This window comes from Gossypium raimondii, chromosome 7, assembly GCF_025698545.1.
Source record: "Gossypium raimondii isolate GPD5lz chromosome 7, ASM2569854v1, whole genome shotgun sequence".
In the NCBI taxonomy this organism is placed as follows: Eukaryota; Viridiplantae; Streptophyta; class Magnoliopsida; order Malvales; family Malvaceae; genus Gossypium; species Gossypium raimondii.
Window position 1 is genome coordinate 1,081,741 of NC_068571.1, and position 14,839 is coordinate 1,096,579.

The window sequence follows — 14,839 nt, forward strand, 5'->3', positions numbered from 1 at the left end:
CGTACCACGAACTGCTTCGAGTGTGGGCTCGAACAATTTTAAATCAAACACAGAACCATAAATAATTTTCTTACTTTCAATAGGAAAACAAATCTCTCTTATTGAAATCGATAGAGTTTCTATTACCAGAAAATAATTTTTTTCGTAGAAATAAATTCTCACTATATTTGGGCAAAATAACATCTCAAAAGTTGTATGTAACTTCTTGTATTTTTAGCCTTAACAGTGCAATCTATTTATAGGGAGAAGAAGTGAAACCCTAGTTGAATTATTAGAATGCGTTTAATTCCTATTTAATAGAGAAAAAAAGCCAATCCTGTAGTTGAATTAGGAGAGAGGGTGACTAATAGGGTGTGCCTTCCCTCATATGTATTATGATGAGCATTTGAGCCTCTCCTGTATTGGGCACATCTATATGTGCTTCCTAAAATTTTAATCCAACATTTTATAATTTAATTCAACCTAGTACATATTTTTCTATTTCTCAAAATAAGCATTATTTATTAAATTAATTTAAATTAATTAATTTGTCCACTTAAATACTTTTTTCAAAACGATTTTAATTATGTTAAAATCATGACAACTTTACCGAAAAAGAATCTATGAGAAAATATATTTAATTTCAACATTCAACGGATTCACAATAACCAATTAATTTAATTCTATTTTTAAATTGAATTCAAATGCAACTCATTTCTAGTTTCAACGAACTAGCGGAAGAATCGATTAGACATATGTGATTAGGGCTCAAATGATTTATAATTAAGTTCAAGTTTTTCGCCTATTAATTATAAACTCATTTAGTCATGAAGTCATTCCATTATAGTATCGTGGCTGAACTCTCCCCAATGACTTTGTCACAAATGTGGTACCCTCATATGATATCCTTAATCTCTTTGGGATAAATTCATTCTGTAACATCCCTAACCCATATCCGTCGCCGGATTAGGGTTACGAAACATTACCGGACATAACATGATTTAGCACAATCATTAAACACACTTTATGCACCAAAGAATAACGATACCTTTATAACATTATCAAACTTAACTATCCACAAATCAATTATTTAAAAATTCGAAACATACATCATAGTTCCAATTCAAATCAATCATATCACTAATCATAACTTACAAATCAACACTTTTGAAAATTTCCAATTAATTCAATTTGAACTTAAATTTCCAATTAATTCAATTTGAACTTACATCAAAGCAATTGAACATGTTCCATAATTGTCAAATTCGAACTAGTATGTATACAACTTAAAATTTAATCACATATGCAACATAATAATATGGCCAGTATATACCTTTGATATTATTATAACTCGCATAACACTATAGTCACATTAAACATTTATGATCCCAAAGTACAATTCATAGAATACCAAATTTATAAGTTTTATAATCAATTCAAAATACATATCTTGAACCATTCAAACAAAATAAAGTTGCATACTTTGCCATTACAATAAAATTCAAATAACCTAAGCATATTCGAACATATATTCATCTCATATCAAACATACATTAAGACATTCTTTAGTCCAATTTTTGTTTATTTAACAAATACCAAACTTACCATTTTCCTAGTCATAAAACCATTCAAAATAACTTTATAAACTTAAATCAAACATACATCTTTTCTTGTTAAGAATTTCATGTATAAATGACCATATCATTTGAGCTATTTTCAAACATCCATATTTCATTATCATTACAAAGCTAATTAATGCATATTCGGTCATTGTATAACTCTCAAACCATAGCATATTTATGTTTTCATGATATTCACCAAAACACATATATGTCATTATAAGTTCCAAGCTTTAGCCAAATATACCATTACATCTATTAAGACACAATACATGCTCATCAATATAATATAAACACCAAAACCGAATCTTATAGTCACTTACATCTTCAAATCAAACATGTTTCAAATACACCCTATATATATACAATATTTCCAAATACATAATTATCACATAACATAATCTTAATTCAACTAACACCTAATATTAACTTTATTACCAAAACACATAACTAATATCACATTTATTCAACTCATATTCCAAGACTTTAATGCCTAGCATAAACCAAATTTATCACATACATGAAACTCAAATATTTCATTCGAAAGCAAGCTCAAACCATGATCAAATATATATTCAAAATTCAAGTATAAAAAAAAAAAAACACATCAAGCACCTATTCAAACGCATAAAACCTAACTTAAGCAAAATGATCATAGACAAGCCATTTTTAAACCAAACCGAACATAAGCATGGAAATTAAGCCATTTTCGCATGGTCATTTATATACATGATCCAAAACTAACCAAAAACATAAGCAAGCCTATACATGCCATAAGATCAAATTCAAACTTTAACAAAGAACTAAAAGATATCGATAGTGTGATAGACTTTACTGACGATCCCCGAGCTCGTAACGTGACTCCAAAATCTATAACACAGAGGTAAACAAGAACACATATAGTAAGCTACTTAAGCTTAGTAAGTCTTAAGCAAAAAAAAATATAACCACAATTACATATTAACATTTTGTTAACAATGCCGAATTTGCATAATATCAAATAGAAGTTATCATTTATTACTAGATCACATTTTAACCTCACAGACTTATACCATATGGTCGAATATAATCAATCATATACATATATTTATATTTTCACTTTTATTATTACAAACACATCAATAGGCCGAATCACTTATATGTTCAAATATGTTAACACATAATTCATATTCACATAACTTTTTATCATTTCAAGTAACCAACTTACCATGTTTTTCATATAAATAATTTACTAACACATACCTAAACCTATAATTCAATTTCACATTCGGTCTTTACTTCACATTGCCCGTTGAACCGTTCAGAATTAAAAAGGTTACGCGGATAGTCAAAAAGTTCGTACAATGCCAATGTCCCAGACATGGTCTTACACATAAACACAAATCGATGCCGATACCCCAGACGTGGTCTTACACGAAAACACATATCGAAATCCTATGTCATGACATATGTATCCTAACTATTCCTAGGGTTCGTACGGGGCTTTCAAACATTGAATCTCGATCAGATCGAACTCGAAATATAGCTCCTTTGTTCAATACATATTCGGCCATACACAAATATATTCACAAAAATTCCATTCATCATGTAACATTTATATATTATCAAATTTAACAACATTTATATGCTTATAGACTTACCTCGGATGTTGTCGAACGGTATAATCGACTATTCGACTACTTTCGACTTCCCTCGATCTAATTCCATTTTCTTCCGTTCTTGATCTAAATAAATTCAAATTTAATTAATTTAAACACACATTCATTCAATTTAATCCAAAAACACATAAATATGCAAATTACCATTTTGCCCCTAACATTTTACACATTTTACAATTTAGTCCCTATTTCATAAAACACAAAATACACAAAATTTGCATATACCATAGCTAGGCCGAATCTTCCTATAGTCCATCTAAGTCCACACATTTCATTTATTTCACATTTTAGTCCCTCAAATATTATTTTTATAATTTAGCCCTAAATACTCAAATTCACCAAAAATTTAAAGACAAAACATGTTAATCTTTCACATATCTTTAATATTTCATCATCAAAAAACAAAAATCACAAACTATCATCAATGGCAAAACACAAAATCATCATCAATTTCAAAAATTCAAGCATGGGTCTTGTAGTATTCGAAGCAACGATTACAAAAATGTAAAAATTATCAAAAACCGAAACAAAAACTAACCTCAATCAAAGTCTTCAATGGGCGAATATTTCAAAGCTTCAAACCTAATTTTCTTTTCTAGTTTCGGTGATGAAAAGATGAAGAACATGGCTTATTTCTTTAATGTTTTATGATATAATAACTTAATATTCATTTTACATTTTTAACCTATAATATAAGGTCATTCTTGACCATTGCCGTCCACTCACTTTAATAGCGGGCTAATTACCTATTAAGGACTTCACATTATAAAGACATGAGCAAATTATCACTTACACATTAATTAGCCACTTTTTCATTTTAAGCGATTAAGTCATTTTATTAAATGAAGCACACAAACAATAAGATTAATTCACGAAACTTTCACATATGTAAATTCACACATAATTAACACATAAAATAATATTAAAATATTTTTATAACTCGGATTTGTGGTCCCAAAACCACCGTTCCTATTAGGGTCAAAATCGGACTGTTACACATTCTCCCAATATGATCTTATTTAATCTCATGGTAACCATTACATCTTCCTTCATGAAAAGTCAACTACTATCAAATAGTAATTAAGTTATTCACCACAAAGAAAAACAGCTCATAGTCACATTTACCTTTCATCTATCATGTAATGTCAATGAGAGGATATCATTTACCCTTGTCTTGGGATATGAATTCCACTATTGTGAATGATGATACATATTGTAGAAGTCGTATACCGAATGCACCAGCTTTCAATTCCTTATCTATTCAAACCCTGACTTTTACTTACATTAAAGTATACAAGTCACACATACATAGTCTATCATCCACTCGGGATTAATGTATGTCACACTATGAACGTCACAAGTGAATAAATCCATAAATGGATTCAAGATCTATTCAACTTGGGTCTAATCCGATGTACTATCATTTCATTCAGTCACATTTATGTTTCTATCTTTTGGGAGTCATCCGCTCTGATGCTCAACATAAAGCATCTCCCCAATTGGACTTGATAGACAACATATTAGTCTTTTAATTGGTTTGCTCATTTCTGATTAAACTAAGGGTATGTTTAGGTTCGTTACTAATATAAGTTGTCTTTCCATATTATAATCCAACAACATAATACCGCTAAAACCAATGAGTTAATATTTGCTTCTATTTTCCTTTACATGTGAAAACCACATAAGGACAATATCCAAATAGTATTAATGTAATTCATGACTAATTTTATTAACCAAACAATTTGAACAAATTACAAGTGTACAAACGAATATACTATACTTAGGTAACTAGATCCAACAGTTACCTAGTTTCCCTAGTGTACTAGATGAGACGTATTTTGTATTCTCATGCTCTTTACGTGTTTCTTAAAACTCCTAGCTAGTAATTTTTTGGTAAATAGGTCCAAAAAGTTGTCCTCTTATGCAACTTTGACTCAAAACTCCCACTTTCCCTAGAGAAGTAGATATGAAACATTTCTTATGTTTTCTCTTTTTTTCGCTGTCTTATTATAGTCCTCTAAAAAAAAGATGAAATCTCGATACAAAGGGTTGAGTTCCCTTCTTAGAATCAATCATTGCATAAAAGTTTATTATCTTGTCTATGTATGAAGCTTGAGATAATGTTATCACTTTGTTCTTTTGATCCCTTAGGATTTAAATACCTATAACAAACTTAGCATCTCCAAAATCCTTCATGCTAAACTATTAAGTTAATTACAATTTAACCGATGACTATGTCCATACGTTTATAAACACAAAGTTCATCAGCATTTTACTCAAATTCAAAAATTTTGATTGCTTGATCAAATCTTTGATTTCATGAGCAGGATGTTTGCTTAAGTCTATATATGGATCTAAGCAGTTTGCAAACTTTGTTCTCATTTCCTTTAGCTATATATCCAGTGAGTTTCACCATATAAATGTTCTTTTTAAGATAGCCATTCAAGAACGTTGTCTTGACATCCAATTGCTAGATCTCGTAATCGAGAGTCGTCGCAATGGATAACAATATGTGGGTTGACTTGAGCATGACAACTGGATAAAAGGTTTCTTCATAACTGATACCTTCTTTCTAACGCTACAAATATGGTCTTATGATATATATAATTATATATATTCATTGTATAATTACATATTTATTGTAACACATAACAAAATATCCCCTAAATAACAATATATATCACAAATAATAATATTCTCTAACAACTACCAAAACCATCAACTAGTTACTCAAATTCCTAATGAAACACAATTTTCTAATCAAATACTTAAAGTCCTAATTAAACCCCAAGTTTGTAACAGTCTATTTTCAGTGAAACCGGAATAGTAGTTTCGGGACCACAAATCTGAGTCAGAAAGAAAATTTATTTTAATAATATTGCATAATCAACACTATGATAAAAAAGACGTATGAAAATTTTGATAAGAGAATTCTACCGATTTTAAATTTAATTAGGAGGAATGGACCAAATTGCATAAAATGTAAAAGTTGAATTCTAGTAGCTATAGGTAGCAAATAGCTATAAAATTCAAAATTTGAGGTCCTTATATGGCAATTAGACCATTAAGAGAAGTTAGTAGATATTTTTTGATGATTCATCCATGGAAAATTAGGAAAAAAAGGACTAAATTGGAAATTGAAATAAATAAAAGATGATAAATAAAATAAATATTTAATATCATCATTTTATATCATCTTTCCCAATTAAAAAGCCATGAAAACCCTAGTTTGAGAGCTTGAAGAAAGATAAAACTTGTTGGGCCAAATTAGGTGAGTATTTAAGTCCCGTTTTTAGTAATTTTTATAATTTCGAGATCGTAATAACCTAATCTATCTATTTTGGGGATTAATTTGCAAAGTTATCAAAGTATCAAAGTTTTTCCATGGATGAACATGCTGAAATTTTGAAATTTATGGTAGAAAATGAAAGGTTGTTGATAGATAAACAACTTTTGTAAAGTGAATTTCGATGAATTGTGATTTAGAGACTAAATTGTAAAGATGTAAAATTCATGAAAAATTTCTGATTTTTGTGAAATACAATGTTATATGAAAAATTCAGCTAGGCTTGGATTAAGGATTAAATTACATGAATTTCATTTTCCGAGCCTAGGGACGAAATTAGAATTAATCAAAAGTATAAGGGCAAAATGGTACTTTTGCTTAAAAAGTGAATTGGGTTGATTTGAATATGAAATATAATAAATTGATGATTAAATTCATTTATATAGATCTGGAAAGGCCAAATACAGAATTGGATCGAGGAAAACAAAAAGTATTAGATTAGTAGATTCTTGTATACGAACAAGTACCGAGGTAAGTTCGTGTAACTAAATTGTGTATATCTATATGTTTGGATTAAATGTTGTATATGAGAATTATGTAATTGTCATGTATATGAAATTGATTGAATATCCGGTAATGCCCGATAAGTGTTAAATCTCGTTTGAACAAATGAAAATCGATGGATACAAGTTTCCTGTATTGGTTATGGTCTTGCATATGTTGCAGTCACACCATAGCTCAAAAGATCATCCCGTATAAGCCCTCTCGAGCTTCCCGTTATACGATTCTTGCGAGCTTCCCATTAATAGCTCTTCGGAGCATTCCGATCGGTTGTGATCTTGCATGTGTTGTAGGCACACCGTAGCTCTTATGAGTGTCCCGTTATATGACTCTTCGTGAGCTTCCTAATTAAAGGCTCTTTGTGAGCTTCCTGATTAATGGCTCTCTAGAGCTTTCCGATATGGCTCGCTTGAACTTCCCAATATATGGCTATTAGGAGCTTCCCGATTAATGGCTCTTCGGAGCTACCTGTTATTTGCTTACACGAGCTTCTCGACTATGGCTCTCATGAGCTTCCTATTATTTAGCCCGGATAAGCTTCCCGTTACATGGATCACATGAGCTTCCCGTTATATGGCTCGAGAGTGTGCTTGCTGATTATGTGCTCTATTGAGCACTCCCGAATATGAATTGACGGATTACAGTTTCGTACACTTCAAGTGTACTACCGGTGTATCCATTGAAATTTCAAATAAATTCAACAGGTAAAGTTTCGATATGGGATAATCTTAATTTGAGATGAATTATTTTAAATGTAAAATTTATATAAATATATAAGATGAGGAAAGCATATGTATATGAAATTGTTATATGATGAGCTCATCTTTGTTATATGAAAAGTACTTGGAATTCATGACTAACGTGCTTGATGAAGATTTGTATGTGTTTAGGCTATTGATTTTATTAGTTTGGATGTACTATAAGTGCTTATTTTAAATGAATATGATTGGTAAGTGAATTTTCCTGTTATACAAACTTACTAAGCATATATGCTTATTCTATTAATTTTCCTCTGTTTTACAGTGCTCGAAAGCTCATAAAGGTTGAAAATCAGTCAGAGTATCATCACACTATCATTCAGCTCGTTTTGGTACAAATAGCAAACTTATTTTGGTAAAATGACATGTATACTATGTATAGGCTAAGTTAGGAAAAATTGATGACATGTTTTGGTTGTAACTAGCCATTGGAATGGCTAGTGATAGTATGGTTAATGTATATGTATAAGGTTATACTATGTTTGATATGTAAGTGTGCATGATTGGTATTATAGGTTTAAATATGCTTAGTAAGAATATGTTCAATTGAGTAAGCTGGATATTTAAATAAAGGTCATGATATATCATGCATAAGAATTTGGTTTTGGCTTGGTATAAATGTCTTGGATTGGTTGGTGAATGTGCTTAAATACGGTTGTAGGTGGAAGACCAATTGGGTGAGAAAAGTGGCCTTCAAAATGGCCTATTTTCATCCATACGGGTAAACACACGGGCATGTGTCTCGTGACACACGGTCATGCACACGGGCGTGTGGTTTGGCCGTGTGTCCCCTACACCTAATTTTTAAAAATTAAATTGTCCATACAGCCTAGCACACGAGCGTGTGATTGGCCGTGTGACATAAGTCAGAGAATTACACGGGTAAGGACACGGGCTGGGACACGACCGTGTGTCTTATATCAAATGCCCACACGGCCTGGAACACGGGTGTTTCACTTGGCTGTGCGAGTCACACAGCCTGGCCACACGGGCGTGTGTCCCTTGCATTTAGGAAATTTTTTTAAAAATTTCGTGAAAATTTTTTTGAGTTCTCGATTTAGTCCCGACTTGTTTCTAACTCATGAATTGGGCCTTGAGGGTCCATTTAAGGGACAATATGATTGAATATGTCTGTTTTTGAATATGAATAGTAAATGACATGAATTACCTATATTTGTTCTGTAAACTTTAGTAATGCTCTATAACCCTGTTCCAGTGACAGAAATGGGTTAGGGGCGTTACAAAGTTTGTAAAGTCTTGTTAAAAATTTTAAAAATCATAAAATTATCTCTTTTTAGCGTTATAAATTTTAAAATTTTAATTAATATTTTTTAAGAATTTCTACAATGTTGGGTTTTCAATTGAGTATTTGGTTAGAAAATTATGTTTTTTATTAGGAATTTAAGTAAATAGTTGACGATTTTGGTAGTTGTTAGAGGATTTTTTTTTTATTTGTAATATATAGTGTAATTTTAGGGATATTTTGTTATGTGTCATGTAATAGTGACGGTGGTTCGACCATAGATCCTTTCAATGATTTTTCAAGTATTTTGGATTTCAAGAAACCCAAAACCAAGATATTTGGCTTTCAACCAAAAGACCCAAAGAATGCTTTGAGATAATAAATGTAAATTATTTTATTATCTTTTTTTCTAGGATAAAATTATGGAAACTTTGGATGGGCAGAGTCATTTATTTTTATGCTTTTATATGATAGCATGATGATAATTAAATTGACTAGAAAAAATATGTTTATGGATATGTTTGACAAACATGTCATATAGTTCAGGAAAAGAATGTCACTTGTACTTGTCATGACATCTTAATCATTCATTATTTAAACCGAAAATAAAAAACTTGCATGTTTTCTAAAAGATTGGGTGAAAGAATGTCCCTAAACAAGACCTACAACCTCCATCAATGATCTATTCTGATAGCATGACAATTTTTCAGCTTGAAGGTAGATATTGTTATGTAGGTTTCACTAAGAAGATTTCCTTAAAAAAGATAATTATCCTATGATAGAATATGATCATTTGTCCGCCTTAAGGTAGGTATTATCACATGGAATTCACTAAAGAAGTTTTCTTTTATTTTTATAGAGGACAACTAGTCACACATGTTACTCATTGAAATTGTCCCAAGATGACTCATTCATGGTACATGTTATGATAGATGTTGAGTTGATTGTTATACACTCAAGATCATTTTAGTTAAGTAACTTCCTATGAATCTCTACTTAAGTTATAATGATGGTCAAACGTGAAACAACTATTAGTACGTGTAAATAATTAAGGGATTAAGTTCATGTATTAATTGGAAGGAAATCCGTGTTCTTACTAGTTGATTAAGATTTCCCTAAGGTGACTTAATTCAATAGGTGTAGGAATTATCGTTGCACTGGCTTACAATTCTTCTTCAAGGTTTAATGTAAGACACATGCATCAGTTTAATGCATATTGAATGTTGCAAAAAGTTTTTCAAATATCTGCTTAATACAAATATATTAATAAACGAATGTTTTATTTTCAATTCGAAAATAACACCAACTCCCTTACTAAACATACTCACTGAGAAAAAACTAAATGGAAATCACTATAATGAATAGAAAAGGAAACTCACGAATGTCTTAAAATATAAGAAACTGAAGACAATTCTTGATAATAAATGTCCTCTGGCCAATCAAGCTAAGGCTAGAAATCACTAGGAGGAATCTAATGAGATAGATCATTGCTACATGCTAGCAAGTGTAATCATCACCCTTTATAAGCAGCTAGAGAGTTGTAAGACTGCCAATGTGATTCTAGAAAAACTAGAGGACATGCTTGGAGGTTAAGATACCTTGGCTAAAAAGTCAGCTATAATCAGTTTGATGAATGCCCGACAGAAACCCGGTACTCTGATCAAAGACCATATGATTACTTGTGTTGTTTTACTTAGGTTGCAAATAATGAGGCCAATCTGGACTAGAATACAAAAAATGAAAATGGTGTTCAAAAGCTTATCTAAAGACTTTGTAGGCTTTAGGGCCACATATAACCTTGAAAACAAGAAATTGACGCTTACACAACTCATGAAGAAGTTACAATCCTATAAGTTGATGTTGAATGGTGGTCAATCGATCCAAAAAGCAAAAGTTAACTTAACAGTTATTTCTTCCTCTAAAGGGAAGAGAGAGTATACTAAGAGAAACAAGATAAAGTCCTCTAGGCCACCTAAAGTGGAAAGGAAAAGAACTAAAAAGCCTAAAGACTTATCTAAGTGTAAGTGTTTTTTTTTTTTTTTTGCAATAAGAAATGGCACTTCAAGGCCAACTGTAAAGAACGGAAGGAGTACCTAGCCATTAAGGGCAAAGGATTTCAAGGAAATGAAAGATCTTAGAGATAAAAAGGTTATCATTGTAAACTAGAGATAGGATAAGTGTGGCAGCTGAAGCAGTGGAATATGTACATCTTTATTTTGATAATTTTAGGAATATTATTTTAAAAGATGTTTTATATGTACCTAATTTCAAGAGAAACTTAATTTCTTTTGTATGTTTATTTAAAGATAACTTGATTGTGACTTTTAATAATAATTTAGAAACCGTGTTCTTATATGTAATGGATGATTTTCTAATAATCTCTACTTTATCAAACCAAAAATGTACACATTACTTAAAACTGAATTAACGAAAAAGACTTAAGACTTCTTACTCTAACGAGGCGTACATTTGACATTTGAAACTTGGTCATATTAACAAAGAAAGAATCATTAGACTTGTGAGAGATGACACCTTAAGTTTTCTTAAGGAAGTTAATCTTTCAAAATGTGAATCTTGCTTGAAAGATAATGTAATACCCCTAACCCGTATTCGTTGCTAGATTAGAGTTACGGAGTATTACCGATCAACCAAGATCCATACAACAACATAACATTCAATAACTTAAATATATTATAAACCATTCAATCACATACATTTTGTCCTGAATCAAGCCTTTAAGGCTCTAAAAATAGCTTGGGAGCAATTCGAGACTAATTTGAAACAAATCAGAAAGTTTAGGAAAAAGTAGCAAAATTTGAAAACAGGGGACCCAGAGTCGTGTGGCCAAGCCGTGTGGAATTTCCCAGGCTGTGTAACTTTCGAACAAGGGACACTCGATCGTGTCCCAACTCGTGTCCTCACCCGTGTAACTCTCTAAGTAGGTTCACATGGTCGTGTCACATGCCCGTGTGCTAGGCCATGTAACTTACTAACTTGCATACAAAAGAACACTCAGATGACACACGGTCATGTCGCCAGGCCGTGTGCCTCACATGTCTGAGTCATACGCTTGTGTCTCAAATCGTGTGAACCAAAATTCACCTAGAATCAAACCATTTTAATACCATATCATGCTTAACTTCTTAAACCATTCATGCACACTTTGAAAGGACCTAAGCATCACCTAAATACACATCAAAATACCATTTTAAGATCCTATTTCTACCAACCAATATGTCATTTAACGACACCACAATTATAACAAAACAACACTTACCTAACATGATAGCATTATCCAATTCCATGCATAAATGCTTCATTCTGTTAGGTACCTAAAGCACATCATAAATGACCGTTCCCAAACCATCATTTTATACCAAAATGCCATACACATCAATTATCCAAAAAGTGATCAAAAGGACTTACCTAAACAAGCATTATAAGTCCATCAACCATACATAAACATCAATTCACAAACATGCCAAATTACTATTTACATATTCATCAAAGCACCATTATAAACCATCCTATACATGCCATTATAAACCTTAGCCAAAATGCTCAAAAACTATCAAATTAACTACTGGATAGTGTGCTAGGTCTCCAACGAGCCTCCAACCAAATCGAGCTTCTGATGACCTATAGAACATAGAAAAGTAAATACGTAAGCAATGAGTGCTTAGTAAGCTCGTATAAACTTAAACTAAACTTACCATGTCATTTTAACAATTCAAAGGTTAAACATAAATAATCACCAATGTCATAAGTTTAGTAAAAGCCTGTACAACATCACCACATCACAAGTTAGTGTACTTGCTCATGTTACAAATGAAATCAACCATCAAATATGTAAATTCCATAAATAAATGCATCACTTAGCTCATAATTCCTTTTCATAAGTCATGAATCAATCCATTTACATACTTACCATTCAGTTCTCTTTTCTTACTCATTGAACCATTTAGAATTACAACAGATACTCGAAAAAGCTCACACGAAGTGTGCCTTTATATATAACCGTAACATTTCCTTTACAACATTGCTCACACGAGCTGCGAAATGGGTCTACTCACACGAGCTGTAGGTTGCAATGTAAGTTACACGATGCTGCTCACACGAGCTAAGGAGTATTTACAAAAAAATATAAAACCTCAACCATCGGTAGGACATTCAAGACCAGCACCTGAAACATGAAATCCCTAATGACATGTCATTTGTATCCTAAGAATTCCTAAGGTTCAACCGGGACTTAATATCCGTCAATTCATCATAGCATTGATATGTTTATATATATATATATCGATCCATTTACACTAAACATAACATAGTAATATTCAATTTAAATAACATTTACACAATTACTGTTCATACAAACTTACCTCGATGAATAGGGGTGTAGAAGTTAGCTCGAACTAATTTGAAGCTTTAGTTTTTCCTCGATCTAAGTCTGAACGTGGTTTATCTTGATCTAAAGATATAATTTCAGTCAATTAATTACTTCTAGAATTCAATTTAGTCCATATTTCATATTTATACCAATTACCCCTAACATTTTAACTTTTTACAATTTAGTCATTAAGCTCATAACATAAAATCTAACCATTTTAATCTAAATCCATGTTAACCATATATGCAAGGAACTTTGGAAAAACTCATATTTACTATCATTTCACAATAAAACCCTAGAATTTATACTTTTAACAAATTAATCCCTAAATGTCATTTTCATCTAAAAATCACTTAACAAAACTTGTTTATTTTTCAACAAACATTCATAATATATCAACTAACACCAAAACTCATACAAAGTCATTCATGGTAAGTCCCTCAACCTTTAACAATTTTGCAAATTAACCCCCAGGCTAGCTAGATTAAGCTAAAATAAACTCAAAAACATAAAAATCATTAAAAACGGGACTCGGAATCACTTACATGCAAGGAAATAAGCTTGCTGAATACCCTAGCTTGTTTCAATGGTGTTTTTAGTGGAGATGTACACAAATGAAGAAGATGAACCTTTTTTCTTAGTTATGTTAGTTTTATTTACCAAATTACTATTTTAACCTTTAAAATCTATCATAATTTCATCAAAACCATGTCCATGCACATCCAGTATCACCTTAAATGGTATATTTACCATTCAAGTCCTTCAGTTTAAAGTTTCATAGCCATTTGACTCCTTTACTATTAGAACTCAACTTTTACACTTTTTACGATTTAATCTTTTCACTTAATTAATCATTTAAACATCAAATTTTCTTTACAAAATTTTAATACGACCTTAATAATATCTCATAGACCTATAATAAATAATAAAATAATAATTTACTCAAAGATGAATAATTTAAGCATTTATCTTGAGTCCTTCTACTTTATAGGCTCTCGACCCTAGAATGGGTGAACCGACCTTCCTCGACACCCCTCTCTTCTCCTCTAATTCTGTTGATAAACAATTATATATGATAAACAATGATTTAATGACTACATCAGTTTAGTGACCATTTTATAACATTTTAAAGTTGAGTGACCTAAGTGTAAACTCAATAATATTTAAATAACCTCAAATGCAATTAAGCTTGTTGTTTTTTTCTTCATTACCATTTAGTGGCTTGATTGCAAATTTCAACCTTAATATTTGGATTTTTTTTTTTTTTGGAATTTCACCCTAATCTCTTTTTTAGATTGCAGTTTTACTCTTTCAATTTTTATCACATAGATGAAATTTAGATGAAGAA